General features: G+C 55.8%; 1 protein-coding gene across 1 annotated transcript in view; it reads left to right on the top strand.

The window, feature by feature from the left end:
• Nucleotides 1–15864, top strand: part of PDGFRB (platelet derived growth factor receptor beta) — a 38689-nt gene continuing 22825 nt past the window's right edge. Inside the window, exon 1 of the mRNA XM_024732259.1 lies at nucleotides 1–384. The gene's annotated coding sequence lies outside the window, so the exon portion shown is untranslated. The remainder of the gene's footprint in view (nucleotides 385–15864) is intronic.

The raw sequence follows: 15864 nt of genomic DNA, 5'->3' as shown, positions 1-15864 counted from the left end.
TGCCCGCCCAGTCTGGAGCCGGAGAGAAGGAGGGACTAGGAGAGCGCCCGGGCCCCTCTGACCAGCGGCACCCGGCAGCAGCCTGTGCCGAACGATACAGACAGATCCAGGGCGGCCCCTCCTGGCAGCCCTGCTCCTCCAGAGGGATGCTTTGGGAGTGAGGCCACTCCTCACCCCCGTAGCCCCTCACTCCCGCCATTCTCCTGAGGCTCTGGGAGCCTGCAAAGGTCCTCACTGCCCTCCTACCCTGCTGCTGCCCAATTTCAGGTCCAGCAAAGTCTTTCTGATAACAGGAGAGGGTAGGCAGTGAGGAGGTCTTCCTGGAGGGGGTGACAGCCCAGAGCCTGGGACCTTGCCCACACTTCAGAAGGCATCAGCAGCAAGGTAAGTGCTGGGAAGAGGAGGGAACCCCAGCCCCTTGTCCTGTCCCCTTGTCCCAGACTGCGCCTTCTTGGGTAGGTCAAAAAATGGAAAATATTTTTTACCAAACCAGATGGGAGGAGGCCAGGAGGCTGTTGGCGACATCAGGGCTGGAGGAGCCAGCTCTCTTCTGCTCAGGCTGCTTCTGGGGTCGGTGCCCCTTGCCCTCATCAAACAAATCTCAGAGGTTTCTGGGTGCCAAGCTGGAGGGCGGGGGTGTCCTCCAAAGCAAAGCACCGCCTGTGGGGGGGTGGCGGGGAGAGCTGGGAGGGGTGTGAGAGGGGAATTGAGAGATGGCCAGCAGGGTACATGGCAAGAGGACCTAGCAGGGAACGGGGACCTCAGATCCGCTGCCTCTGTCCCTAGGCCCAAGCCTTGTCCCTAAGAATCTGTCTGGCTCTAAGCCAGTCGGCCGCCAGGCAACCTCTCAGGATTTAAATGGATTTGCAAATTTTCCAGATTCCTAAGATGTCCTTCCAAACCCCCAGCGGCTGGGAAAGTGCGAAGGCGAGGGGGCCATGGCAGGCCCTTCCGAACAGTCACAGTCCTGCAGCCTGGGCCGGGGGTTTGGGATCTAGCAGTCAGATCTGGGGGCCCCTCTGTGAAGAAGGGGGGTTGGCTGCTGGGCCCGTTCCTCTGGTCCCAGGCAGCTGCTCAGGCCTCCTCACTGTCTCCCTCCTTCTTAAATATGAATCTGATTCCTTCTGTGAGTCTCCCTCGTAGAAGGTGCCTATAGAAAGCCCAAACTCTTAATAGCGGCTGCCACTGATCGACCCTTACTGCATGCCAGGACCATGTGGAGTGTTTTATAAGCATGATCTCATGTAACGCTCACCAGCAAATCCAGGGGCAGGGACTGATTTTATACCCAATTTACGAGTGAGGAAACTGAGGCTCACAGCAGCCACAAAACTGTACCACACTGCTCTGCTAGTAGGTGGCAGAGCTCAGGGAGATAGTAGCCTCCCTGCCCCATCACGCCGGACTTGGGCTTCGCGTTCCTGACGGTCAGATCCCAGAATTCCCGGAAGGAATCTTCATGATCCTGCCAGTGGGCATGCCCTGCCTTACCACTTTCCCTTTTCCTTCAAGGACCCTCCCTATTCTACCTCCTCCAGGCAGCCTTCCCACGTTCTTCTAGTCTTCCAAGAGCTTACTACGCCCATCATCCTGGAGCCTTGTTGCTTGACCCTCTCTTTCTGTTCGTGTTCTGTTTACACATCAGAGATTGTTTGGGCCCCAGGCTTCCCCATCTTGTGTTCTGGCCCCAGTGTTCCCAGGAGGCCAGTGGGGCTGAGAAAATGTGGTTGTGAAGGGGAGGAGGGACTGACTGAAGACCTTGTGTTCCCAAGGGTGAGCCCAGAACCCAGGCCTCTTATCTTCCTTCAGGTGCCTTTCCAGAACCTTATGTGTGTCCGTCCCCCAGACATTTTCCTATATGTCAAGGGGGGTAGTGCCCCTGCCTCTGTGATCCCAAAGTGCACAGAGGCCTCTAGCGAGATCTTCTGAAATCAGGCAGTCCTCCCCTGCCTCCAAGCATCAGGGCCCTGAATCCACAGCACTTGGGGACATGCAGACCATGTTGGTCACCATCAGGAAGTGCTTACCCTGTGCTGGGCACAGAGCCTGGAACCTCGTATGCCTTATAATCCCCCACAACAGGTTTTTGGAATAGGTATTATTCTTACCCCTGTCTTGTTTTGTTTTGTTTTTTAACATCTTTATTGGAGTGTAATTGCTTTACAATGGTGTGTTAGTTTCTGCTGTATAACAAAGTGAATCAGCTATACGTATACATATATCCCCATATCCCCTCCCTCTTGCGTCTCCTTCCCACCCACCCTATCCCACCCTTCTAGGTGCTCACAAAGCACAGAGCTGATCTCCCTGTGCCATGCAGCTGCTTCCCACTAGCTATCTATTTTACATTTGGTAGTGTATGTATGTCCATGCCACTCTCTCACTTCGTCCCAGATTACCCTTTCCCCTTCTCGTGTCCTCAAGTCCATTCTCTACATCTGCGTCTTTATTCCTGTTCTGCCCTTAGGTTCTTCAGAACCTTTTTTTTTCTAAGATTCCATATACATATGTTAGCATACGGTATTTGTTTTTTCTTTCTGACTTACTTCACTCTGTATGATAGACTCTAGGTCCATCCACCTCACTACAAATAACTCAATTTCGTTTCTTTTTATGGCTGAGTAATATTCCATTGTATATATGTGCCACATCTTCTTTATCCATTCATCTGTTGATGGACACTTAGGTTGATTCCATGTCCTGGCTATTGTCTTACCCCTGTTTTGAAGACAAGAAAAACAAGGCTCAGAGAAGCTAAGTGACTTTCCCAGGGTCACACAGTTAGTTGGTAGAGTTGGTATTTAGGCCGAGGTCTACCTGAAACCAAAGACTTAACCCCCTTGCTCCCAGGGAGCCCCCCTGGTCACAGCGGAGAGTCTCCATCCTCCCACAGAGCCTGCTCCTGGCTCCAGCACTTTCTCCAGCAGAAAGATTAGCTTCAGGCCTGACCTGCTCCCAGGTCCACCCAGGCCCTGGCTTGGTCCTGAGTGAGGAAGGAGACCATCTGGTGAGTCCCCTCCCTTCAGTGGTGATCGGGCAGCCCTCCCTCCTCTGTGGGAAGAAGAGATGAGACTTCTAATTGCCCACAGATGTGGGGCAGCGGAAAGCACCGTGGATTCAGAGTCAGGAGACCCAGCACTGGTCCTGGCTCGACTCAAATCCACTGTGTGGCCAACCTCAGGCCCCCACGTCCTCTTTCTTGCTGCGTCCGCATCTGGAAGGCAGTGGGCACGGTGGGTAAACAACACCAGGTTTGGGCATCTGATGAGCCCCCCTTGGTCTGGCTGACTGTGTGACCCTGGGCTAGCGCTCTGCCTCTCTGGGCGTCAGGCCCCTCCTCTGTGAGCAGTAGGGTGGGATGCAGGGTCCACATGGTAATAATACAGATAAGGTGCTTGGCACAGTTCCTGCATCTCCTGGGGCTGGACTTAATGCCAAAGGCTAAGAGAGAGCAGCTGCTCTCCCCGCCTCCTGCACGGGACGACCTGGCTGTGAAATTGGTCTGCACCTCATGAAGTGCTATGCCCACAGAAGGGAAGGGACCTGGGCACCACGGGTGTGCTAAAGGCTCAACTCTATCCTCCAGGCACAGTCTGGCTCTGAGACCAGCTGCCTTCTAGGTTGAAGGAGGGGACTCTGGAGGGGACTCTGGGTGCTTTGCTCAGGACAGGCTACTGAGTGGTGAGGAGGGAGGAAGGAATGAGAGAGGCCCCAGACATTCCTGAAATGTCCCCCCTCACCCCATTTCTTGCACGTGGTTCAGAACCCTGCAGGCAGTGGACCCTTGGAAGGGGGAGATCTTCCTGCCCTGTTTTCCACAGCTCCCACAACCCTCCACCATGTCTCCCCAGCATCAGAGCTTGTAACGCCTCAACTGGGAAGCCACGTGTGCAGGATGACAGAACTGGGACCAGCCCTCTCTGAGCACTTTCATTGTGCTTTACATCCATCACCAGCAAGTCCACTGCTGTATTCCTTAGTGCTTGGAACAGGCCTGGCATTCAGTGAGTGCTTAATAAATATTCGCTGAACTAATTTAATCATCGCAAACCACCTCGAGGAGTGGATATAAACTCTCCATTTTACAGATGAAGAAATGCCCAGAGAGGTTAAGAGGTTAAGTCAGTTGCCCAAAGTCCCACAGCCAGGATGCAATGGAGCCAGGATTTAAACCGGGTGTTTTTGACTCCAGAGTCCACGATTGAGAGGCTGGGTGGGTTCTGGATCTCAGCTGTGGCGCCCCTCAGAGCTCCAGAGGTGGTCATCAGACCCAGGAATCCATCCTGTGCGACTGTGGGTGAGTCAGTCCCTCTCTGGGTCTCAGTTTTCCCATCAGTAAAACAAGGAGTTTGAACAAGATGATCTCTGAGCTCCTTCCAGCCCTAAAACAATTCCAGGATTCCAAGCCACACCAGCCCAGATGGGCAGTTGCACAAGCTCTGTTGTGTACTCAGGGATCATGCATATTTAACTTCACAGTGAAAGGGTTTTTTCTTACCCTTTTTCTACACATTACAGAAAGTGGTCAGAATCGATGACCTCTAATGGAAAACGGTACCCTATAACAAGGAGGAGGGACCTTCTGACAGTCAGAGCGGCCTGGTAATGCACTCAGTTTCTTGGGGAGCTCTGAGGTCGTGATTTCCCAGTGCCCACAGCCCTATTTTCCTGGGATACTGAGGAAGGAGGGTCAGGAGGACTGCCTGTGAGAGGGTATGTGTGGATGCTGTGACCCTTTGCTGATTTTCGGACTTCATAGGCTCTGATTTCAAAAGGAAGCAAGGCTTTGGCGCATGGTAGATGAATGAATGATGGGCTCCAGAGGCAAGGGAATGGATGCAGAGACCCACCTCTAATGGGAGGAGTGTGGAATTCACACACTGTTGCTTCCAGTGTAGAAGCCCCTCCCAAGACTTCAGGCCCAGAACCCTCAGGCAAAAGAGCTTCCTGAACCCCCCAGGCCGTGACCCCAGGATCCGCCTTTCCCAGATGCTTTCTGGGACGCCCCAGCCCAGCCTAGTGCAGGAGGTTGAAAATCAAAGTGTATTGCTTTAACTGCATTAGTACCCTCTCTTCTCCTCGCTTCAGATCAGAGCTATTTAATGTCTCAGGTGTCCAGAACCTTTCATCTGCCAGAGGTACCGGCTCCTCTGCCCTGTGAGGGAAAGGGTTGTCGCTTGGGAGGTAGGGGCAGCAGGGCCAGGCCGGTCAGATGGTTCCTGAAGGTCAGAAGTGAAGAGGATTATGGGGATCACTGGGTTCAATTTCCTTACTATATGCACGGGAAACTGAGGTCCAGAGAAGAGGAGGGACGTGCCTCAGGTCCTACAGGTTGTCAGTGATAGCACTGAGCCCAGGACCCGGGCTGCAGGTCTGGACTTTCCTCTGTGCTAGCGCATGTGCTGAATCTTCACCATCCACCTCTGTGGTCCAGGGCTTAGGCTCCAGCTCTCCCCGGGGTGAGGCCACAGGGCAGAGTTTTGGCTGGAAAGGGAAACCCTCTGGGTAGTCTTGTGGACCATGGAGCCTTTGGTTACATCACTTCTCCATTCTGGCCATAATTTCCTTTTACATAAAGTGATGGGGTGGGGGGCAAGGGGACAGCTCAGTGACCCCAGAGGCTCCATCCAGCTCCGTTCTTAGCCCCTGAGAGCTCCTGCCAGCCTTTGTGTGGGTATTTCACGTGTTGTTGCTACCCTGGTTACCTTCTGTCCTGGGAAGTGGAATCATAAGAGCTGTGACACGTCCTCTTCTAGCTTCTCCACTCCTGAGGCTGAGCCTAAGTGGTCATGGATGGTGGTGGTGTTGGGGGGGGAAGTTCCAGAGTCAGCCCCAGAGGGCAGGGCTCAGATTTACAAACCTGTCACTGAAGCCCTAAAGGTAAAGGCTCAGGTGTGACTCAGTGGACCGTGGGCTACTCCTGTCTTAACTGTATTTGTGTCCTTATCAGCCCCCAGGCTGGGGCCTTTCTGCTGAATGGATAATGAAAGAGTGATAAGTAAGCGTAGGGGAGAGATGGATAAACAGGTTGGTGGATGCCTGCACGGATGGATGGATGGATGGATGGATGGACAGACAGTTGGCCTCCCCTCTAGTCCAGGGAGCAGGGGTGACGTCATGAGCGTTCAGCACGTGTAGTCACAGTGGGCTCCACGCTTAGAGGGGCCTATCATTGCCTTGAAATGCTGAATAGTTTTTTAACAAGGGTCCCTGCATTTCTATTTTGCACTTGGCCCCGCAAATTATATAGCTGGTCCTGCCAGGGAGTTCAGGCTGGGTTTGAGATGGCTTCATCCCTGAGACTGGTCTCGCTGCCTCCACTGTCCCCATTCTAATCCACGGCCTCCCACAAAATGCCAACCTACTCCCGTCACTCTCCTTTGTGGAGGCCCCCCCATCCCCATAAGGGCTTGGACTTGCACCATTGTCACTGCCCAACCAGCAGCTAGCCCCCTACTCTCACTGTCAATACCCTGACAAGTTGGCTTCCCAGTGCCTCCAGGGCAGAGCCCAAGTCCTTACTCAGCACCCCAAACTTTTCCCAGAGTGGCCTCTGCCCTTCTTCTCTGCCCATCCCCTGCCTCTTTGCTGAAGAGCCCCAGTTTCTAGCCTAACGGATCTGTCTCTGCCACCACCCGGATGCCTCGCGATCTCCCCCTTCCCTAACTGCTCATGCCGAGCTTCTGTGGAATACCCTTCCCTGGCATCGTCCACCACAGAACCCAACTCAAGGCCACCCTCTCCCCCCTTGAAATCGTCCTATAATCATAATAATTACCGTTTACTGAGCGCCTGTTATACGTCAGGAGCCTTTCATCATCATCTCTAACCCTCACAGCCATGGAAAAGGATATCTCTTTTGCTGTTTTCCAGAAAATTGGGACTCAGGGAAGTTAAACTCAGAGAGATCACATGTTTATGAGGTAGTAGAACTGGGACTTTGACCTGGATTAAGTGGCTTCTAGCTGGGACTGCGGCCCCTGGCCTGGCCGAGCCCCTCCATGTGCTTTCACTGCCCCGGGAGGCATCAGGCACAGCCTGCTGGCATCAGGGTCCCATATGTCTGTGCTGCCCCCTCACCAGCCCGTCCCATCACCTTCCTGGAGGGGAAGGGTCACCATCGCCTGCCTATCCCAGTTTCCCAGCCCAGGGAGTGCTGAGTTTTTAGGGGGCAGCTGAGGACCGGAAGAGCTGACTCTACACAGCCATTTGATCTCTCATGCTGGGTAAGCATCTATTGAGCACCTACTGTATGCCTAATCCCATACGAGGAACTTGAAGACATCCCCCAAATTGTTAGATGGGTTTCCTCATTTGTGAAAAATCAAACTAAGAGGCCAAGACAAAGGTAGAAGAAAGAGCCGGTTGGCAGACAGTGGACTGGGAGTCATTAGACTTGGGTTCTGGTCCTGGGTTGGCCTTTAAATCCTTGAGTGCGCCAGGAGGAGACCCGACCCTACCCAAGCTGAGCCTGCTGACAATACCCATAACAACTGCAGCTACCCTTCCTGGCGTCCCCATCACCCCATTTCCCACACGCATCCTTTGCTGACAAGCTTAGCCTAGCAGGGTCTCAAGGCCAGCGAGTGAGTGAATGAGTGAGTGACTTATTCTCCCGTGAGTGAATGAAGAACAGTCACGTGGCCACTGACTTGGCCGAGGGCTGTGTGCCAGGCCCTGCTTTGAGTATTTTCCTTGTATTAACTCATTCAAAGGCCTTGACAACTCGATGACGAGCCCTGACTTACAGATGGGAAACCCGAGGCACAGGGAGGCTGAGTAACAGTTAAGTGGGAGACTCGGGGTGAGCGACTGGAGGAAGGGGTGAAAGAACAGATGCTGGGAAAGCCAGAGGGGAGTGAAACGTGGGCGTTTCACTCCCCTCTGGCTCTGCTGCCCAGGAGGGCTCTGAGGGGAATCTCAATGCTCCGTAATTGGCAGCAATTAGACGCAGGTTCTCCTTAGCTAGCTGCCCTGCCCGATGTGCCGGCTCTGGGTTGCTGGGGGAAGGCCGCGTGCTGGTGGGTCAGTCTGAATGGCCGAGGCCTGCCCCCTGCCCACTTGGCTCTGAGAACCATTTTATGTGTGGCCCCCACCCCGGCCCAGGGCTGATCTCGGGCTGGCAGCGGCCAGGGGAACAGAAGGTTTGCCTGTCTGCGCCTGCTGCGCCCCCCCTCCCCAGCCTCAGCCTGGGACCCCTCTCAGGGGCTCCTCTGGCTGCCAGGGCCTGACGCTCCCCGTTGCCATGGCACCGGCTGGAGATGAGACTGGGGGTTGGCTGCAGGGGGCGGGTTTCAGGGAGGGCAGCCGAGGGATGGTGGAGGCCTGGAACTCTGCAGCTGCAGAAGCCCCCAGGCCCTCTGTGAACAGTGGAAGGGGTGCTGGAGCTTCAGCAGGGGCAGGCCTGGACCCTGAGCGCAGCAGGCCTGTGGCAGCGCTGACCACGCACCTAGCCTGACTACTGGGATGCTCTTTATCAGAGGTGTCTGGGACAGGCCTCATGGTAGACCAGAGACCTGCTTGGGCACTGCCTCTGCCAGACCCAGGCTGTCCTCAGCAGAGACTCCTCTCCTCACCTCAGCCTAGATGCTGACCCTCAGACTCTGCAGTGACGTCACAGAAAGGTCCTGAGTTCTACCCTTACTTGACTTCCAAATTCCTGGGTGAGCTGGGGTAGATCCCTTGCTCACTCTGCCCCTCAGTGAGGGAGGGACAGGACTGTAACCTCTGAGGATCCCTCATCCCTGAGAGCCTGTATTCAGTGTGGACCCCATTAGGGTGAACCCGTGTGGGAGTGTTTCTCTGTGAACAGACCTGTTTCTGGGCAGAAGCTAGGCAGTCTAGCAGAGCAGTTAAGAATACAGGTTTGGAGTCAGATGGGCCTGAGTTTGCATCCCAGCTTATCGTCGGCTTATTACTTATCAGCTGTGTGACCTTGGGCAAGTTGCCGTACCTCTCTGAGACTTAGTCTCCCCCTCTGTGAAATGGGAATAATGATTGTATCCTCCTCACAGGATTGTTGTGAGGATAAAACAACATCCCCAGGTCATCTCATTTAGCAGAGTCCCTAGCTCTGAATTAGTAAGGGCTTTTGTTTGTTTCCAGATTGTGGAGCATCAGAAAAATGAATGGGAGGAAAACCGTCCTTGTTGCAGGGTGGGGGGCGTTGGCATTGGTGAATGGAAGCAGGACCAATGGGTAGAGGATACCATGAGACAGATTGTGCTCAATGGGATAAAAATTTTCAAATAGTCTGACCTCTGAGGATCCTGGGCCGTCCAAGAATGGAATGGGCTGCGGGTGAGGTAGTGAGATCCCTATCATGGGAGGTGTGCAACTGGAGGCTGGACAACCCCTTTGTTTGCAGAAAGGGTGGGGGAGATGTGAATTGGGAGTACTTACAGCCCCTCCCAGCCCTAAGATTATAGGGCTCTGTGAAAGATGGTGTGACTTCCTCCCCGCTTATCCTGCTGAAGGAGACTGAAGGAGAGGTTGGAAAACAGAGGGTGAAAGAATAAACCTGGTGAATTGTATATTGAGCTCGTACTGTGTGCCAGACACAAGCTTGACATCTTTGCCTCCTGCCTGAGAGAGGCTGTCACATGAGTGTTGACCCTGTGTGCTGTCAGTCCGCCCAGGATCGAGCACCAGCTCCAGTACTGGTGAAATCGCTGGGCAAACGGTTTGACCTCTCTGTGCCTTGCTTTCCTCGTGTGTAAAATGCGGAAGCAGCACTGATGTCATGGATTGTTCTGAGATCATTCACGTTCAGGCCTCAGCCCAGGCTGTGAGTGATGAGAACTAAATCATAGGTAGTTATTCTTCTTCTTGTTGTTATTTTGAAGGCCTTCTAAGTCCTTGTTCCTTCTCGAAGGGGTCACTGGTGCCTAGCTGGGATCCAGAGGACTCTAGTCCAGGGATCACTGGGCCTGGGCAGAGCCAGGCCACATGGGCCGGGGAGTGGCCATGGGGATGAACAGGGAGGCCAGCGAGGCGCCGGGGGAGGCAAGCAGTGCTTGCTCGGCAGGCGGGTGGACAGGCGTGTGCAGTGGGCCTCCCTCCCTCCCTGACCTCCTTCTCAGGGCCGCTTCCCAGCCCGTGTGGGGACCCAGGCCCCCTCCCCTGGGCCCCCAGCGGCCGTGAGGCACACACTGAGCGCTTTCCCATGAACTGTTCCAAGGAGCTTGGCCTGCTCCCCCTACCCCCAAGTGCGGGTGAGGGGGTGTGCAGGAGCAGGGGCTCGGACTGGGGGAATCAGCCCGTTCTTTATCAGCCTGACTCCGATCCAGACAGATGTTTCGTCTTATTTTGAACTTCCAGAAAATAGGTCATTTCTTTCCATTGTGTCCCTGGGGAGGCCTCCTGGGGACAGGAGCACAGAGTGAGTGACAAGAGCATGGAGGCCTCACTTGGGCCCCTGGGGAGCTGGGAGGACAGCATCCTCCCCCCTCTGTCATGATGAGCCATCTGTCAGCAGGGCCAGGGCTTGAAGGGTCTTAAAGGCTGGGCTAAGAAGCAGGCCTTTACTGAGGGCGGATGGAGAGCCATGGAGGTGCCAGGGAAGGACGTGGTCAGATGGGGATTTCAGAAATGTTCCTCTGGTTAAGGTGTGAGAACAGGCAGGAGGGGACAGACTGGAGGTGATAGGGGAGGGGTTGGTACAATGGGGCAGGCAGAGGCCACCAAGTTTCTGCTGGAGGGGGCAGGGGTAGGGGCATCAGATTGATGGTCCGTGGAGCTAGCACTGTTCTTCCACTCACTTGGACTTCCAGAACAGCTGGGTCCCATGCCAGGCCCCAGCTTAGCTGACTTCTGCTGCTTTGTTTGGGAGACCTCATAGGTACCTGGAAAGCAGGAAGGTCCTCTGGGTCTAGAAGCAGCGTGGCAGAGAGTTGGGCCTGGGCGATCAAGCAGCATCGCTGTGTGATTCGAGGCAGGTTGCACACCCTCTCTGACCTCCATGCGATCCTGAGGTCTGTGGGGAGATTCAGTGTGTAGGGTGGAGTGCTGAACCTTTAGCGGCAGAAGGGGCATCGGATCGAGAGGGGCAGGTGAGAGCCGCATAGCCTCAGCCCCTTCCCAGCTTTCTATCCGCAGCCCGTAACTATCTCCCAACCCAAAGGAAACTGCTCTCCTTCCTGGCTCCCAGGATGGGGTTCCCCTACCTGTGTTGCAAGATTCTACCTAAAACTCAGCGCACTTGGGGTAAGCCCACATGGGCCACACTCTCTGCCATCACTCTTGTACTTTCCCAACCGCTGGCGGGAAGACTCAGTCTCCAGCTCCAGATGCCTCTTGCCCCTACGCACGCCCAGGACTGGAGCTGGCTGCCTTCTTCGAGCTGAGTCATGACATCCTGGCTAGGGCCCCTCCCCCGCACCCTACCCCCACCCCAGCATTCTAACTCAGCACAGCTTCTTCCAGAGCAGGGTCCTGAGAGTCACACCATGTCAGCCCCAGAAGTGTTCCTAGGACAGCCCTGTCTACCCTGTGTACAGATGGGGAAACTGAGGCTCAGAGAGGGGCAGGACCATATAATCAGGTGACAGGGCTGAGCTAGAACCCACATCCCTTACTCTCAGCCAGGGATCTGTCCCCAAAGTGTGTGTCAGGGGCTGTGAAGTGTCTGTGGTGTGGAGGAGAGAGGACTAGACCAACGGGCAGGAGACCGGAGTCTGTGTCCCCTCTTCTGCCAGCAACTTAGCAAGTCATCTCCTCTGAGTCTGTTTCCAATCCCCGCCAGGCTGGGACAATGCAGGGAAGGTGATATAAAGGTCTGTGTGTAGCAAGGGGGGTCGGTATCCTGTGGGGAGGGAGGTAGCAGCAGCTGTGGTTTGAACCCTAGGTCCTGAGCCACCAGGCTCACATCTGAGCCGGGGCTGGAGGCAGGGGCTGCCCAGTCAGATGTGCTTCAGTGCCCCATTGGTCAACTGAGCCCAGGATTGCCTAGGTCAAAACACTGAGACCTATCCCTGTCCTTTTCCAAGCCTCAGTTTCCCCATCTGTACAGTGGGGCGCGGTAAGGGGGCTGGATCAGATAGCTGGTTCCTGAGGGCCTCAGAGCTCTGACATTCCAAGACTCTGACCCCACGGCCGGGCCTCCTCCTCCCTCTGGCATCTTGTTTATTCAGAGCATCCCTGGCCCAAGACTGCTGGCCTCAAGCACCCGCTTCTCCCTGAAGCAGGGCTTCCTCCCACCCCCATTTCACTGCTATTTCTGCCCTGCCTGTTCCCCACCTCCAGACTGAGTGTCCCTCTGTCCACTCAGATACGCAGCCCCTCCAAATTCTAAACTAGGTCAGTGCCAGCTCCCAAAGCCTCTCCTCCACCACAGTCTAATCTCAGAAGATGGTATTGTGCCCCCAGCACACACACACTCCTGCCCGCTAGTACTCTAAGCCAGACATAGGGGTGGGGCTCAGGATACCTCTCCCTCCAGCCCCCCTACATCAGATCACCAAGTCCTGTCGTTCTGGGCTGGATAAATCTCAGTCCGGTCTGTTTCCATCAGTTCTCGCTGGCCTCAGCCCAGCCAAATCCAGTAAACAGAGTAATGGTGGCAGAGCAGTCCGCCTTGGCTCAATCTCTGCTCTGTGTTCCTAGGCAACTTCCATAAGCTCTCTCTGCCTCAGCTTCCCCATCTAAAATGGGACGATCCTTGTGTGTACCTCATAGTGTTGTCTGAGGAGCAAGTGAGTAGATCTATGTCAAGTGCTCAGAATGGCACCTGGCACAGTAAGTACACAACACGTGTTGGATCTGTGGCTTGTCTGTGCCCACATGTGCACGTGTGTTCAGGTGAGTTTGGGATACCGTGTGCACATGCTCTGTGCGTGTCGTATGTGCACAGCTCTGCTTGTGCCGGGTATACGTGTGACTTGCCGCGCATGTGCGCACCTCACGTGGGCACGTGGGAGAGCACAGAGGCTGCGGTCTGGGCGCCGTGGAGCTGCGTGTGTGCATGTGTGGGCGTGCACGTGTCTGGTGCCGACGTGAGGGCTGGGCACACGCAGGGCCCGCTGCACACGGGTGTGTTTCAGAGCAGTGTGTGACCGAGCGCGTAGGCAGGAGCCTGTGCTGTGTGTGCAAGCACTCTCCGTGTGCAAGCCTCCCCCACTGGCAGCCATGCAGCACACCCCCGCCCCCAGCCTGCCTGTGTCGTGGGAGCCTCGGGACCCCGAGGGAGGGAAGCTGCTGCTAGCGGATGTGGCCAAGATGGACTGGATTTATTTAGATTAAGGCGGTGGGAAAGGAGTGGAAGCTTGTATGAGCAGGAAGGAGAGAAGGCTGGGGCTCTCACAGTGACTCCTCAAGCACGCTTGCTCTCCTGGGCTTGGGGTCCTCTGCTCACTTGGGGCTCTCCCCTGGACCAAGGGAGGGGTTCCCTCTGACTCACTGTGAGGAGCTGGGCAATTATCTCATCTTTGGGCCTCCGTACCCCCAACCTGGCCAAAATAGGAGGAATCACGAGAACTCGCCTCATGTGCAAAGGGGGGGATCTCTGAGGGTCCCCTCCCTCTCTCTGCTCCAAGGGCCTCCCCAGGCAGGAGAGTGTGGCAGGAAGGGGGATGCCTCCTCCCTGACTATGACACCCACCTTGTCCCAGGTGGTTCCTCCTTGGAGCGCAGCCCTGCCCCTGAAGAAGGGGAGTGGTCACAGGCAAGTTCTCCACCCCCATATCAGCCACCTGGGCCCCTCTGGGGTCGGCTGGAAATACAGCAGCCCCTGGGAAGCACAGAAGTCTATAAGGCATTGGATGGACAACTGGGGGTGTCAGGGAATCATCCAAGATGGCCCAGGAGGTCACGTCCCAAGCCCCACTCTGGTTCTTCCCAGTCCACCGACCTGTGGCCCACACCACGCTTCCCCCTGCCACCTCCTGAGTGTCCACATCACCCGTTTATTTGTCTGGAAGTCACCTGAAAGACTGACGTCCAGAGACGGAAGCAACTTGTCAAAGTACACACAGCAAATCTGGGACCAAATGGTCAGGGGATTGAATCCGTGGAATGAGATGAGTTATGGATTCTCAGTCTACGTCAGCATCAGGAATGTTGCCCTTCCTCCCATCAGTCCCTATATCCCCAAACCACCCCGGCAGGAATAATAGTGACCAGAACCTTCTCTCTGGCAGTTTTAGAGCATGATGGCTCTTTGAGATGACCCATCCAAACCTCTCCCTGTGTGGATGGGGAAACTGAGTCCCAGAGAGGGCTGGAGACACACTCAGTCTCAGAGTAGGTCTGAAGCCCCATGTGAAATGCTCATTTCATAAAGAGAGAAGCCAGTCCAAGATCCCTGGCTGTCCGTACTCTCCCGAAGGTGACTGCACTCTCCCTGAGCTCCTGTGCCCAGCCCATCCTCTCCCTGCAGCCTGATTCCGTCTTTTTGCTGTGTGACTGGGCCATGACTCTGTCCGTCTCTGGGCCTCTGCTGCCCGTTCAAGAAGGCCCCTCCAAGCTCAGAGTCTCAGGGACTCTAAGCCCCCTTAGCGCCAGGCCTAGCAGGAGAGAAGCCAGTGTCGGGGGTGGTGGGGGAGGCCGCTTGCCCGCCCAGGGGCCCGGCCCACAGCCTTCCAGAGCCAGGCCAGTCCTAGTTGCCGTGACCTCCCATCTCCAGGCCAGCCGACCAAATTCCTCCTTTAGAATAATAAACAGTGTGGCCAGCCAGGGAGGCCAGGAGGGGAGGGGCAGGGAGGCTGAAATGACCCCCTCCCCCAGCCTCCGCTGCTAACGATTTTCTTTGGCTGAGATCTCTGGTAGGAAGGGGGGATCCAGAGGGGCACCCACCAAGGGACAGATAGGCCTCTGTGGTGGATGCTGGCTCCGCCACGGCGCTGCTCCCTCCTGCTGGAAGAGGCCTGGCATCCAGCTGGAGGGCTGGGGCAGGAGGGATGGGAGAGGAGGGCACCGTGGAGGGGGCCTCAGATTGGCTGGGCTTTGAGTCTAAAGCAACTGGGAGAGGGGACCCTCAGGCAGGCTGGTCTGAAGGGATGGGGAGAATGAGGAGAAGGAGAGCAGATTCATTCAGGGAGCTTCTTAGGGCACTGGGCAGAGCCGAGACCAGCGATCCCCAAGCCAGGGCCCTTGCCTGTGTCCCATGACTAATGCAGCCCTGGAAGTGGTATACTTGCCGTTGTCCCATTTTGAGAGCTGCAGACTGAGGCCACTGAGATAATGACGGTAAAAGAGGTAGCCCTGCTGGGGCTCAAACCCGGATCCCAGCCCTGGCATGGGAACTGAAAGGGGTGAGATGAAAGTGGAGTGGGAGCAATCGGTGTGTGGCCTTAGGAGCTGGGCCAGGCAGGGCAGCTACTCAGGGAAGGCAGGAGCCCCACTCTCCCGGTTGCCTTGTCACCTGGTCTCTGCCACATTTCTTGCTCTATGACCCCCACCCACTTCTGGCCTTCTTCCTGTTGATCCTACAGTCAGACCTTTGCAAGCCTGGCTATCGATGGTTATTTTGGACCCTCAGATGGGGCTGCCAAGGGCAGGGGTAGGGCAAAGATGCACGCAGTGCGATCCATCCCTCTCCATGTCCCTGCTTCTGTCTCCCTCTGCCTCCATCACCCGGCGCTTCCTTTCTCTCTGTCTCTCGGCGTCTTTGTCTTTTTACCTCTATCATTCCAGTCCCTTTGTCTCCCTCCAGGACAAGCCCTGCTGTGTAGCCTCGGGTAAACTTCTTCCCCTCTCAGAGCCTCACTCTCCCCATCTGGACCCTGGAGGTGTGGGTGGGGGCTTTGGATTCAACAGTTTCCAAGGACTACCGAAGCCGTGCTGTGTGGGGTGGCCTCCCCTGGGCCCAGCCCCCGGCCCCTCCCTCCTGGGCCTCCCTGGGCAGCTTGGGGCTGAGTAAAGGGGGCCA

This window comes from Neophocaena asiaeorientalis, unplaced genomic scaffold, assembly GCF_003031525.2.
Source record: "Neophocaena asiaeorientalis asiaeorientalis breed wild unplaced genomic scaffold, Neophocaena_asiaeorientalis_V1.1 scaffold964, whole genome shotgun sequence".
In the NCBI taxonomy this organism is placed as follows: Eukaryota; Metazoa; Chordata; class Mammalia; order Artiodactyla; family Phocoenidae; genus Neophocaena; species Neophocaena asiaeorientalis.
This window is presented reverse-complemented; position numbering and strand designations above follow the sequence as displayed.